Source organism: Triticum aestivum, chromosome 6A, assembly GCF_018294505.1.
Source record: "Triticum aestivum cultivar Chinese Spring chromosome 6A, IWGSC CS RefSeq v2.1, whole genome shotgun sequence".
Taxonomy (NCBI): Eukaryota; Viridiplantae; Streptophyta; class Magnoliopsida; order Poales; family Poaceae; genus Triticum; species Triticum aestivum.
Window position 1 is genome coordinate 97,778,175 of NC_057809.1, and position 11,269 is coordinate 97,789,443.

An 11,269-nucleotide genomic window follows, 5' to 3' on the forward strand; every position below is an offset into this window, starting at 1 on the left:
GGCGAGCCGTGCAGGAGGCGGCGTGGCCAGCTGTGCCGGCGATGGTGGCGGGCGTGCGCCGGCGAAGGTCGGTGCGGCGAGCCATTGCGGTGGCACGGCGCGGAGGATTGCCGGCGGGCAGTGGGAGGAGCGCCTCGGGCAGAGGAGAGCCGGGCTTGGGGCGGCGGCGCTGAGATGGGCCCGCGCGGGCCTGCTGTGGGCTGGGCGGGCCGGACGGCGGCGGAGGGTGGAGCAGCCACGTGGCAGGCGCTGACTAGCGGCGGAGGGTGGCGCGATTACGTCTGGTCTGGGACGGACATGTCCGGCGCGCGGAGAGGAATTTTTAAGGTTTCGGGACGCGAGATTTGGACGGGGTGCACATATTTATAGGTAGAGGGAGCTAGGAGACTCCAAATGAGGTGCGGTTTGCGGCCACGCGATTGTGATCGGACAACCGAGATGATGGAGGGGGTTTGGGGCCACTTTGGAGGGGTGTTGGCCTGCAACACACACAAGGCCTTTTCGGTCCCTCGGTTAACCATTGGAGTATCAAACGAAGTCCAAATGACACGAAACTTGACAGGCGGTCTACCGGTAGTAAACCAAGGCCGCATGACAAGTCTCGGTCCAATCCAAAAACGATTAACACCCGCACATGAAAAGAGGTAGAAAGGGACACCGGGTGACATAGGAGCGCCGGATTGCAAAATGGACAACGGGGAAATGCTCGGATGCCAGAGACGAACATGTATGCAAATGAAATGCACATGATGACATGATATGCAATGCATGACACGCAAGCAATGACAAGGCAACAACAGCGAATAACTGGAGGACACCTGGCACATCAGTCTCGGGGCGTTACATTTCCATATATTGTTCTTCGCTTATTTACTTTCCCATTGCTATTGTTACAATCACTACAAAATACCAAACACATTACTTTTGTTATCATTGCCATTTGCTACCGTTACCACTACTATCATATTACTTTGCTACTAAACACTTTGCTGTAGATATTAAGTTTCCAGGTGTGGTTGAATTGACAACTCAGCTGCTAATACTTGAGAATATTCTTTGGCTCCCCTTGTGTCGAATCAATAAATTTGGGTTGAATACTGTACCCTCGAAAACTGTTGCGATCCCCTATACTTGTGGGTTATCAAGACTATTTTCTGGCGCCGTTGCCGGGGAGCATAGCTGTATTCTTTGAGTCACTTGGGATTTATATCTTCTTATCATTATGAAGAACTTCAGAGATCAAAAAACCAAGATTTATCCCTCAACTACGAGGGGAGGTAAGGAACTGCCATCTAGCTCTGCAGTTGATTCACCTTCTGTTTTGAGTAAGTTTGCGACACCTAAACCTGCTTCTGCTATTCGTTCTGATATGTCGCATGTTATTGATGATGAAACTACTTCTATGCTTGATACTACTGTGCCACTTGGTAAATTTCTTGATGAACAACTTGCTAGGGTTAGAGAGAATGAAATTATTTAAACTGATAATATTGATGAAAGTGATGATGAAGACTCTCCCCCTAATAAATATGAAGACTCTTGATAACCCACAATCATCGAATCAACGTTATGATAAGAAAGACTTTGTTGCTAGGAAACATGGTAAAGAAAGAGAACCTTGGGTTCAGAAACCCATTCCTTTTCCTCCCAAACCATCCAAGAAAAAGGATGATGAGGATTTTGAGCGCTTTGCTGAAATGATTAGACCTATCTTTTTACGTATGCGATTAACTGATATGCTCAAAATGAATCCTTATGCTAAGTATATGAAAGATATTGTTACAAATAAAAGAAAGATACCATAAGCTGAAATTTCCACCATGCTTGCTAATTATACTTTTAAGGGTGGAATACCAAAGAAACTTGGAGATCCAAGAGTACCCACTATACCATGCTCCATTAAAAGAAACTATGTTAAAACTGCTTTATGTGATCTTGGAGCCGGTGTTAGTGTTATACCTCTCTCTTTATAACGTAGACTTGACTTGAATAAGTTGACACCTACTGAAATATCTTTGCAAATGGCTGATAAATCAACTACTATACTTGTCAGTATTTGTGAGGATGTGCCTGTTGTGGTTGCAAATGTTACTATTTTCACAGACTTTGTTATTCTTGATATTCCCGAGGACGATGGTATGTCTATTATTCTTGGAAGACCTTTTTTTGAATACTGCAGGGGCTGTTATTGATTGCACCAGAGGCAATGTCACTTTTCATGTTAATGGTAATGAGCATACGGTACACTTTCCGAGGAAACAACCTCAAGTTCATAGTATCAACTCTATTGGAAAAATTCCATCGATTATTATTGGAGGTTTTGAATTTCCTCTACCTACTATCAAAAAGAAATATGATATTATTATTATTGGGGATGTGCATATCCCCATTGAGGTAACATAGTGTTATTCGAAATTTCTCTGGTTCCATGTTATTCAGAATGAGTTCGTTAACAAGACTTGATCAACCTTGTTAGTGGATTCCTTTTGATCATCATGAGATGGATGAAGTTAGAAAACACAACCTTCTCTACCCTCATTTTACTTTCTGTTATTTACATTAAATAAAATAAAAATAATTTTTTTTCGTTTATCATCTGAATTATCCGTGCAATATAAAAATACCTCGAAAATAAAAGTTATCCAAATGCCCTGAAATTTAAATATGATTTTTTTCTGGAATATTTGAGAATATTTGGCACTGAGAACACAACAGGGGGAGCTGGCACCTGGCCACGAGGGTCAGGGGCACGCCCTACCCCCTGGGCGCGCCCCCTGCCTCGTGGGCCCACGGTGGCCCCCCTCCACTTATTCCTGCACCCACACACTCCTTCCTCCCACAAACACCAATATCCAGCTCAAACCCGAGTCCAAGCTCATTTTGCTGCCATTTTCGATCTCCTTGCTCAAAGCACCTCTCACAAAACTGCTTGGGGAGATTGTTCTTTGGTATGTGACTCCTCCATTGGTCCAATTAGTTTTTGTTCTAGTGCTTTATTCATCGCAAATTTATGCTTCCTAGGTGACCATGTTCTTGAGCTTGCATGTCAAATTTATATGGTTCCAAGTAGTTTTGATGCATGATATAGGCTCTAGGCACTTGTAGGAGTAGTTGCTAGCAATTTTGTTGAGTTTGGTTTACTTTTCCTTGAAGTTACTAAAAATTTAAGAAATTTTTCACGGGAAGAAATATGCTTAGGAAAATGTACCAAGGTGGTTCTTCAAGGAAGCAAGGACCCAGGCTTGTAATGCATGATGCTGATGAAGAGCCACCAAGAGACGCTCCAGTGCGTCCTTGTGAATGGCCTTCGGAAAACTTTATGGATCGAGCGGGAATTAAGGAAGAATTTAACGCATATTTGCGTAATGCTGATCTTGTGAGCTTCGTGGAAGAAACTGCCACCAGTACTACTATCTCACTAGTTCCTTTGTGAGGAGGTTTGAATTTTCATCTTCACGTAATTCTCCAACTGTCCTGTTTGATCTTTATGAAAAATCTTATACTATGGACTTAGAGGAGTTTACCACTGCTTGCAAACTCCCCCAATGGGGTAGTGCTAGTGAACCCCACAAATCTGAATTTAGAAATTTTCTTGCTAGTATAACTGTGGGGGAATCTAGAGATATAGCACAAGCTACCATAGGGAGCATTCATTTTCCTGCTATACATTATTTTGCTCTCTTCATAGGTAGGTGCATAAATGGTAAAGATGAAGCATGTCATATGTGTGTTCCCGACCTCAGTATTCTTAGGAGTGCTCTGTTAGGAGACAAATCTTATAATTTGGTAGCCATTGTTGCATGTAGGTTGCATAATAATAGATTTCATGGAGATTTCTTTGGTGGAGTTTATGCAACCCGCTTAGCTCATTTTCTTGGTGTAACCATACGTCATGATGATATTGAATTGCCTCCTACTTACCTAGACTTTAATGCTATGGTTCACCACCAGTTTGTTGAGAGGAATGAATCACCTCTCTAGTATCGCTTAATCTTTGAGAGACGTCGTGTTGTCCGTATTACTCTCCCTGCTCCTGCCTTCTTTGATTATCAGGCAAAAGGAAGATATGTTATTACCAGAGAGGAGGCAGATGAGTACGAGAGGAGGGCGGAGGCCGCTCGTCGCCACGTTGCAGCTGAGGAGGCGATAGCCGCTGCATCTCAGTACGACACCAACTATTACTATGGATATCCGCCAGGCCAAACTTGGCCATAGACCAATTTAGGCAAAAAGCCTAAGCCTGGGGGAGTACGTATTTCTCACCGGCATTATATTCGTGTTCACACACTCATTGCTAGTTGTCGGTGCTCATACTTTTTCATTGTATCATCCATGTTAGTTTATTTCCTTTTTATGCTTTCTTCTTGTGTGTCTAATAAACCTTAAGAAAAACAACAACAAAATTAGTTGTAGCTTTTTGCTAGTTTTAATTTCCATGCTGTAGTAGTAATAATTAAGAAGAAAACCCAAAAATATTTCCTGTTCTTCTTTTGCTTGTTGGGAGCTTTCTCGCGTAAATAGTTTTATTTCTTTTCTTTTCTTTAGGGGTCGATAGGAGAAGACCATGATTAAATTGTTGAAGTGACTCTTATATGCATTATTGTTGATTTAACCAAGAGCCCATATTGCCTTGTCTTCTCCTGTTTATTGAATGCTCGCGGATTCCAGCTTAGTCCAATGCACGCGCACTATTATTATTATTCACATCATTCGGTCGTGCAAGTGAAAGGCAATTATGACGATATATGATGGACTAACTGAGATGAGAAAAGCTGGTATGAAATAGACCTCTCTTGTTTTTCTAAATATGATTAGTTCATCGTTCCTGATTCAGCCTATTATGAATAAACATGCTTGCAATGACAACTAGAGATCATAGTTTCTTGTGCCATGCTTGATTATCTAGGAGCTTATAATGGTTTACCTTGCGTGCCAACATGCTATTAAAATGGTTGTGATGTGGTATGATAGGGTGGTATCCTCCTCTGAATGATTTAAGTGACTTGACTTGGTGCATGTTCACGCATGTAGTTGAAACAAAATCAACATCGCCTTCACGATATTTATGTTCATGGTGGATTATATCCTACTCATGCTTGCATCGGTGTTGATTAATTTTAATGCATGTTCATGACTGTTGTCGCTCTCTAGTTGGTCGCTTCCCAGTCTTTTGCTAGCCTTCACCTGTACTAAGCGGGAATACTGCTTGTGCATCCAACTCCATAAACCCCAAAGTTATGCCATATGAGTCCACCATACCTACCTATATACGGTATCTACCCGCCGTTCCAAGTAAATTTGTATGTGCCAAACTCTAAACCTTCAAATAAATATCCTATTTTGTATGCTTGAATAGCTCATGTATCAACTAGGGTTGTCCGTATCTTCCATGTTAGGCGGGTTATTCTCTAAAGGAGTGGACTCTGCTCCTCACTCACGAGAAAATGGCTGGTCACCGGGATGCCCAGTGCCATGCTTTATGCAAACTAAATCAAAATAATTGCAAACAAAACTCCCCCTGGGACTCTCGTTAGTTGGAGGCACTCGTTGTGTCGAGTAAGCCATGGATTGATGCTTGTTGGCAGAGGGGGAGTATAAACTTTACCATTATGTTTGGGAACCGCCTATAATGTGTGTAGCATGGAAAATATCGCCATCTCTTGGTTGTTATGTTGACAATGAAAGTATACTGCTCAAAATATTATTCACCTCTATTTCAAAACCGAGCTCTGGCACCTCTAAAAATCCCTGCTTCCCTCTACGAAGGGCCTATCTATTTACTTTTATGTTGAGTCATCATCCTCTTATTAAAAAGCACCAGTTGGAGAGCACCGCTGTCATTTGCATTCATTACTATTAGTTTACATTGAGTATGACTTGACTGGATCTCTTTTACCATTAATTACAATGTCTAGTCAGTCCTTGATCTTTAAAGGTGCTCTGCATTTATGTTTTGCGGTCTCAGAAAGGGCTTGCAAGATACCATCTTGTTATATCATATTATGATTGTTTTGAGAAAGTGTTGTCATCCGAGATTTATTATAATTGCTCGCTAGTTGATTATGCCATTGATATGAGTAAACATGAGACCTATGCGTTATTGTGAATATGGTTAGTTCATAATCTTTGCTGAATACTTGAATGTTGGCTTTACATGTTTACAACAACAAGAGCAAACAGAGTTTGTAAAAGTTTTTCTTTATCACTGTCAGTTTATCAACTGAATTGCTTGAGGACAAGCAAAGGTTTAAGCTTGGGGGAGTTGATACGTCTCCGTCATATCTATTTTTCCAAACACTTTTGTCCTTGTTTCGGACTTTCACTTGCATGATTTGAATGGAACTAACCCGGACTGACGTTGTTTTCAGCACAATTGCCATGGTGTTATTTATGTGCAGAAACAAAGGTTCTTAGAATGACCCAAAACTTCACGGAACGTCTATTTGGAAATAATAAAAAATCCTTGCAAAAGATGAAGACCAGGGGGCCCACACCCTAGCCACGAGGGTGGGGGCGCGCCCCCTACCTCGTGGGCCCCTTGGAGCTCCTCCGACCTCAACTCCAACTCTATATATTTGGTTTCAGGGAGAAAAAAATCAGAGAGAAGGATTCATCACGTTTTACGATACGGAGCCACCGCCAAGCCCTAAAACCTCTTGGGAGGGCTGATCGGGATTCCGTTCGGGGCTCACGAGAGGGGAATCCGTCACCATCATCATCATCAACCTTCCTCCATCACCAATTTCATGATGCACACCGCCGTGCGTGAGTAATTCAATCGTAGGCTTGCTGGACTGTGATGGGTTGGATGAGATTTATCATGTAATCAAGTTAGTTTTGTTAGGGTTTGATCCCTAGTATCCACTATGTTCTAAGATTGATGTTGCTATGACTTTGCTATGCTTAATGCTTGTCACTAGGGCCTAAGTGCCATGATTTCAGATCTGAACCTATTATGTTTTCATGAATATATGTGAGTTCTTGATCCTATCTTGCAAGTCTATAGTCACCTACTATGTGTTATGATCCGGTAACCCCGAAGTGACACTAATCGGGACCACTCCCGGTGATGACCGTAGTTTGGGGAGTTCATGTATTCACGATGTGTTAATGCTTTGGTCCAGTACACTAATAAAAGGAGGCCTTAATATCCCTTAGTTTCCGCTACACTAGTGCAGAACAGGGCAATAGCACCAGTTCGTAAGGCCCTTTAGTGCCGGTTTGGTAACCGGTGCTAAAGTGTAGGCACTAAAGGCCCCCCCTTTAGTACCGATTCAGCACGAACCGGTGCTAAAGGGCAACCACGTGGCACGAGCCAGCTTCGGGGGCAGGGAGCCCTTTAGTACCGGTTGGTGTCACCAACCGGTATTAAAAGGTTGGGGGGGGTGGGTTTATGATTTCTTTTTCATTTAATTTTGTGATTTCCATTTAATTATTTTTCGTTTGCTAGTATTTTACGATACTACATATTGTACACGTTATGCATATATATAAATAGAATTTCTAGTAGAACCGATCATAATATATATATCATCGAATGTCTCACAACCACCATTAATTAATTCACACATATATACACACATGTATATATATATACAATTTCTCCTAATTGGTGGCTTCAGAGCCAGTGGCATTAGCCTAGCTAATTGGTGCCTTCGGAGCACGATAACAATTGGAAGTGGTTCATGGGGGCGGTAGCGGGTAATAGTATTCTCCTTTGGGATCTATGACTTGGTCGAGCAAAAATCCTGCTATTTCCTCTTGAATTGCTTCTATGCGGTCCTGTGCTAGGAGCTTGTCCCGCACCTCTTTGAACTGTTAAGAAGGAGATCAATATGCATGTGTATTAGTTGTGTGACTAGATATCGCTAATGGTGTAAAAATTGTGAATAGTGTTCTGACAATCGATATCATACCCACTCCTGTCTTTGAGATTTGCTCCTTTTGGACGCCATCATGCGAATGTTCTCGCAAACGTAGTATGCACATAGATCATTCCCCGACACCTGCTTCAGGGCCTTTACAAGAATGGAATTTGATCAGATAATAATTAATCAAGCATGATAATTAAAGAGATGTCAGCTAGCTAGTACTACTTAATTACTTTCCTTGGGTCGATACCATTTCAGATTTTGTTTCCATGGGCCTGGAGTGGCCCTGATGAACTTTGCCCAAGCCCTGCCCGCCGACAAAGAAAATGAATAAATGGGTTATTAAATAGTTGTTATCAGGAAATGATGAACTAATTAAATAGGCCGAGATATAGTTAATAATGATTGAAATTACCTGTTGACTATCCCCTTCATGATGGTGTAGTCACTTGCTTTCTTAAGTAGTGAGTCTAGTACTTCAATTGTTCCTTCATCAACTTTAATGATTAACAAGATCCAGTGAAATCTGCATGCACACACATTTGCATGTCTTAATTAAGCGGGCATATGTAGGCAAAAACATGTAGCTAGCTAGTAGGGAAAAACAGAATTTGTAGTACAAGACAGTGTGACTTACTGGAAGTTGTAAGGAATTAGTATATCTTCATTGTATTTGAGTTCCTTGAAGAACTGTAGCATGCTTTCCTCTACACTTTTTTCGTGATATGGATATATTTTCCATGTGTATTCATTAATGGTATTTGGGTCAACGAACCCAATGCCATAGCGTCCACCTTTTTTCATTTCATAAATATTCATCCTGCATAATACCACAGAAAAGAATATAGTGAGGATAATTACAGGTAATGATTGATCAAAATGATAACTACAGCTAGCTTGAGACTTAAATTACAGAAAGAAATCACTTACAGAAAATAGCAACTGACGATAGATTTGTCGAGTGCGTCTTGATTGTATAGCTGAAATAGTTCTGAATACTCAACGGTCACAACTTTCTCATGGTAGTAATGATCCTTGTTGACATTCACCGTGAGGGACTCTTGATTGGAAATCTTGGTAATGTCCATGTACCATTGATGCAATTCATACATTCTCGTTGGGAGCTTATGGTCCTCCTATGGCTCGACCAAAGGTTGGCCCCGGGCATATTTCCGTTTTATTTCCTCCTCTCTAGTCGGTTCAGCCTGTGCAATATGCTCCTTGGTTATTACCACATCACCCACCCCGGGAACGTTAACGGTTTTCCCACAATAATATTGGGCACGCCTACTCTCATGTGTTGTTGGCACAACAAGCGGGGGGATTGATTGCGCCGCCTGTTCTCCCAGCTGGGGAACGGTTTTACCGCTCCTTTTGCCAGCTGATTTGCTCGATCTCGAGCTCGCCTCTTTCTGTAGACGTGCTCGATTTAACTTCTTGATGTGGCGCTCATATTCTGTGTCAACAGGCTTGGGAGCTAGTGCTCTAGCCATACGAATGAAGTGGTCAATCTTTTCCACAGGCACTTCCTCCCTTGGTGGCGGTGGCGGTTTCGGTGCAAAATGGGCTTCCACCTCGGCCTTCGATATGGCTACGTTTTCCTCCTCGGACTTGTCGTAAGGCCTCTGCGGAAGAGGCGCGAGGCTTGGACCATATTGAAATCATTTGCCTCCCCATGTACCTCCAGTACTACCTCGACTTGTACCGCTACGCACCATAGCTGAGGTGGCTCTCTTCCATGATTGCTGAGGCGGCGAAGACGGCTGACGTGGTTGAGTTGGAGGAGGAGGAGTGGCCTGAAGCTGTGCTGGACTTGGAGGAGGAGTGGCCTCAAGCAGTGCCAGACTTGGAGGAGGAGTGGCCTGATGCTTTGCTGGACTTGGAGGAGGAGGAGTGGCCTGAAGCTGTGCCGGACTTGGAGGAGGAGTGGCCTGACGCGTTGGTGGACTTGGAGGAGCGGGAGTCTGCTGACTCGGTGGCGGACTGCGACGAGGAGTCGGATGACGCGGTGTCGATGGCCTTCGAAAGATGATGCAATCCTTTCTCCATAGGATGATACGATGGTTGGCCTCTCCTAGTGTGTGCTCATCGTCACCTGCAGGAATGTTAAGCTCTAGCCCCGAATATTGGTCCACCACCTGATCAACCAAGACACGAGCATAGCCCGCTGGAATCGGGTTGCAATGGAAGGTTGCCTCGGGGGGATTTGTAAAAGCAAGGGCGTCCGCCACCTTCATGGATATGTTCTTCATTTTGAAGTGTAGCTCGCAGTTAGTGTTCTCCATGATGTCATCCACTGGGTAGCTATCCAATGGTGGATCATCCGCTAGCTGCTGAGACCCCCTTTGCTGGCTAAGTGAGTCGATCTGCTCCTCCTGCCGCTAGAATTTGACTGCCAAGTCCCCGTGCGCTGATTCTAGGCCTTGAAGGCGTTCATAGTCTAGCTTCCTCTGCTCCTACTCCATCTTCCTCTTCTTCTCCTCCGCAATCTTCTTTCTCACACGGGTTCTGTAGTCGGCGTTCCAGTCTGAAAACCCCTCATACCACGGAATAGCGCCCATGCCTCGTGTTCTTCCCGGGTGTTCAGGATTTCCTAGGGCACGCGTAAGCTTGTCGTTCTCTCTGTTGGGCTCGAACAACCCCGATCGAGCCTCTTCTATTGCAACAAGTAGCTTATCTTCGGCTCCGTCCAGACATGCCTTCTTCGAAACTTTGCCTGTCTTCCGGTCCAACTCCCCCCCATGCGCATAGAACCAAGTCCTGCACCTGGGGGGCCAGCTCAATGTTTCTGGAGTGACACCTGCATCCAGCATCTCTTTCTCAGACTTATCCCACTTAGGCATTCCCACCGCATAGCCACCTCACCCCAGCTTATGGAACTTATCCTTTTTTGCGGCATTGGCCTTGTTTATTCTCGACCGTTCCTTAGATAATTCCGAATCCTTGAATTTCACGAAATCGTCCCAATGAGCACTTTGGTTCTCTAGTGTTGCCTCGAATACTGGAGTCTTCCTTCCTCCGTTGACGTACTTGGCCCATTCACAAATCTTGTGGTTCTTGAATGCAACCGCCATCTTCCTAAGAGCAGCGTCCTTCACTTTCTCCACATCTGCATCTGTGAAATGATCTGGCAGGGTGAAATGTTCCATGAGCGTTTCCCAAAGCAGAAGTTTTTGTCTGTCATTGACAAAAGTAACTCCTGGATGTGGCTTTGCTAGCTCTCTCCATTCTTGAAGGGAGATCGGGAGTTGGTCCTTCACAAGAACTCCGCACTGACGAATGAACTTGTCCGCAATCTTCTTAGGCGCTAATGGTTCGCCATTAGGTCTGATGGCCTCGATATTGTACTTTACGCCCTCCTTCAACTTTTTGTTCGGGCCACATTTCCTGTTGCCTGA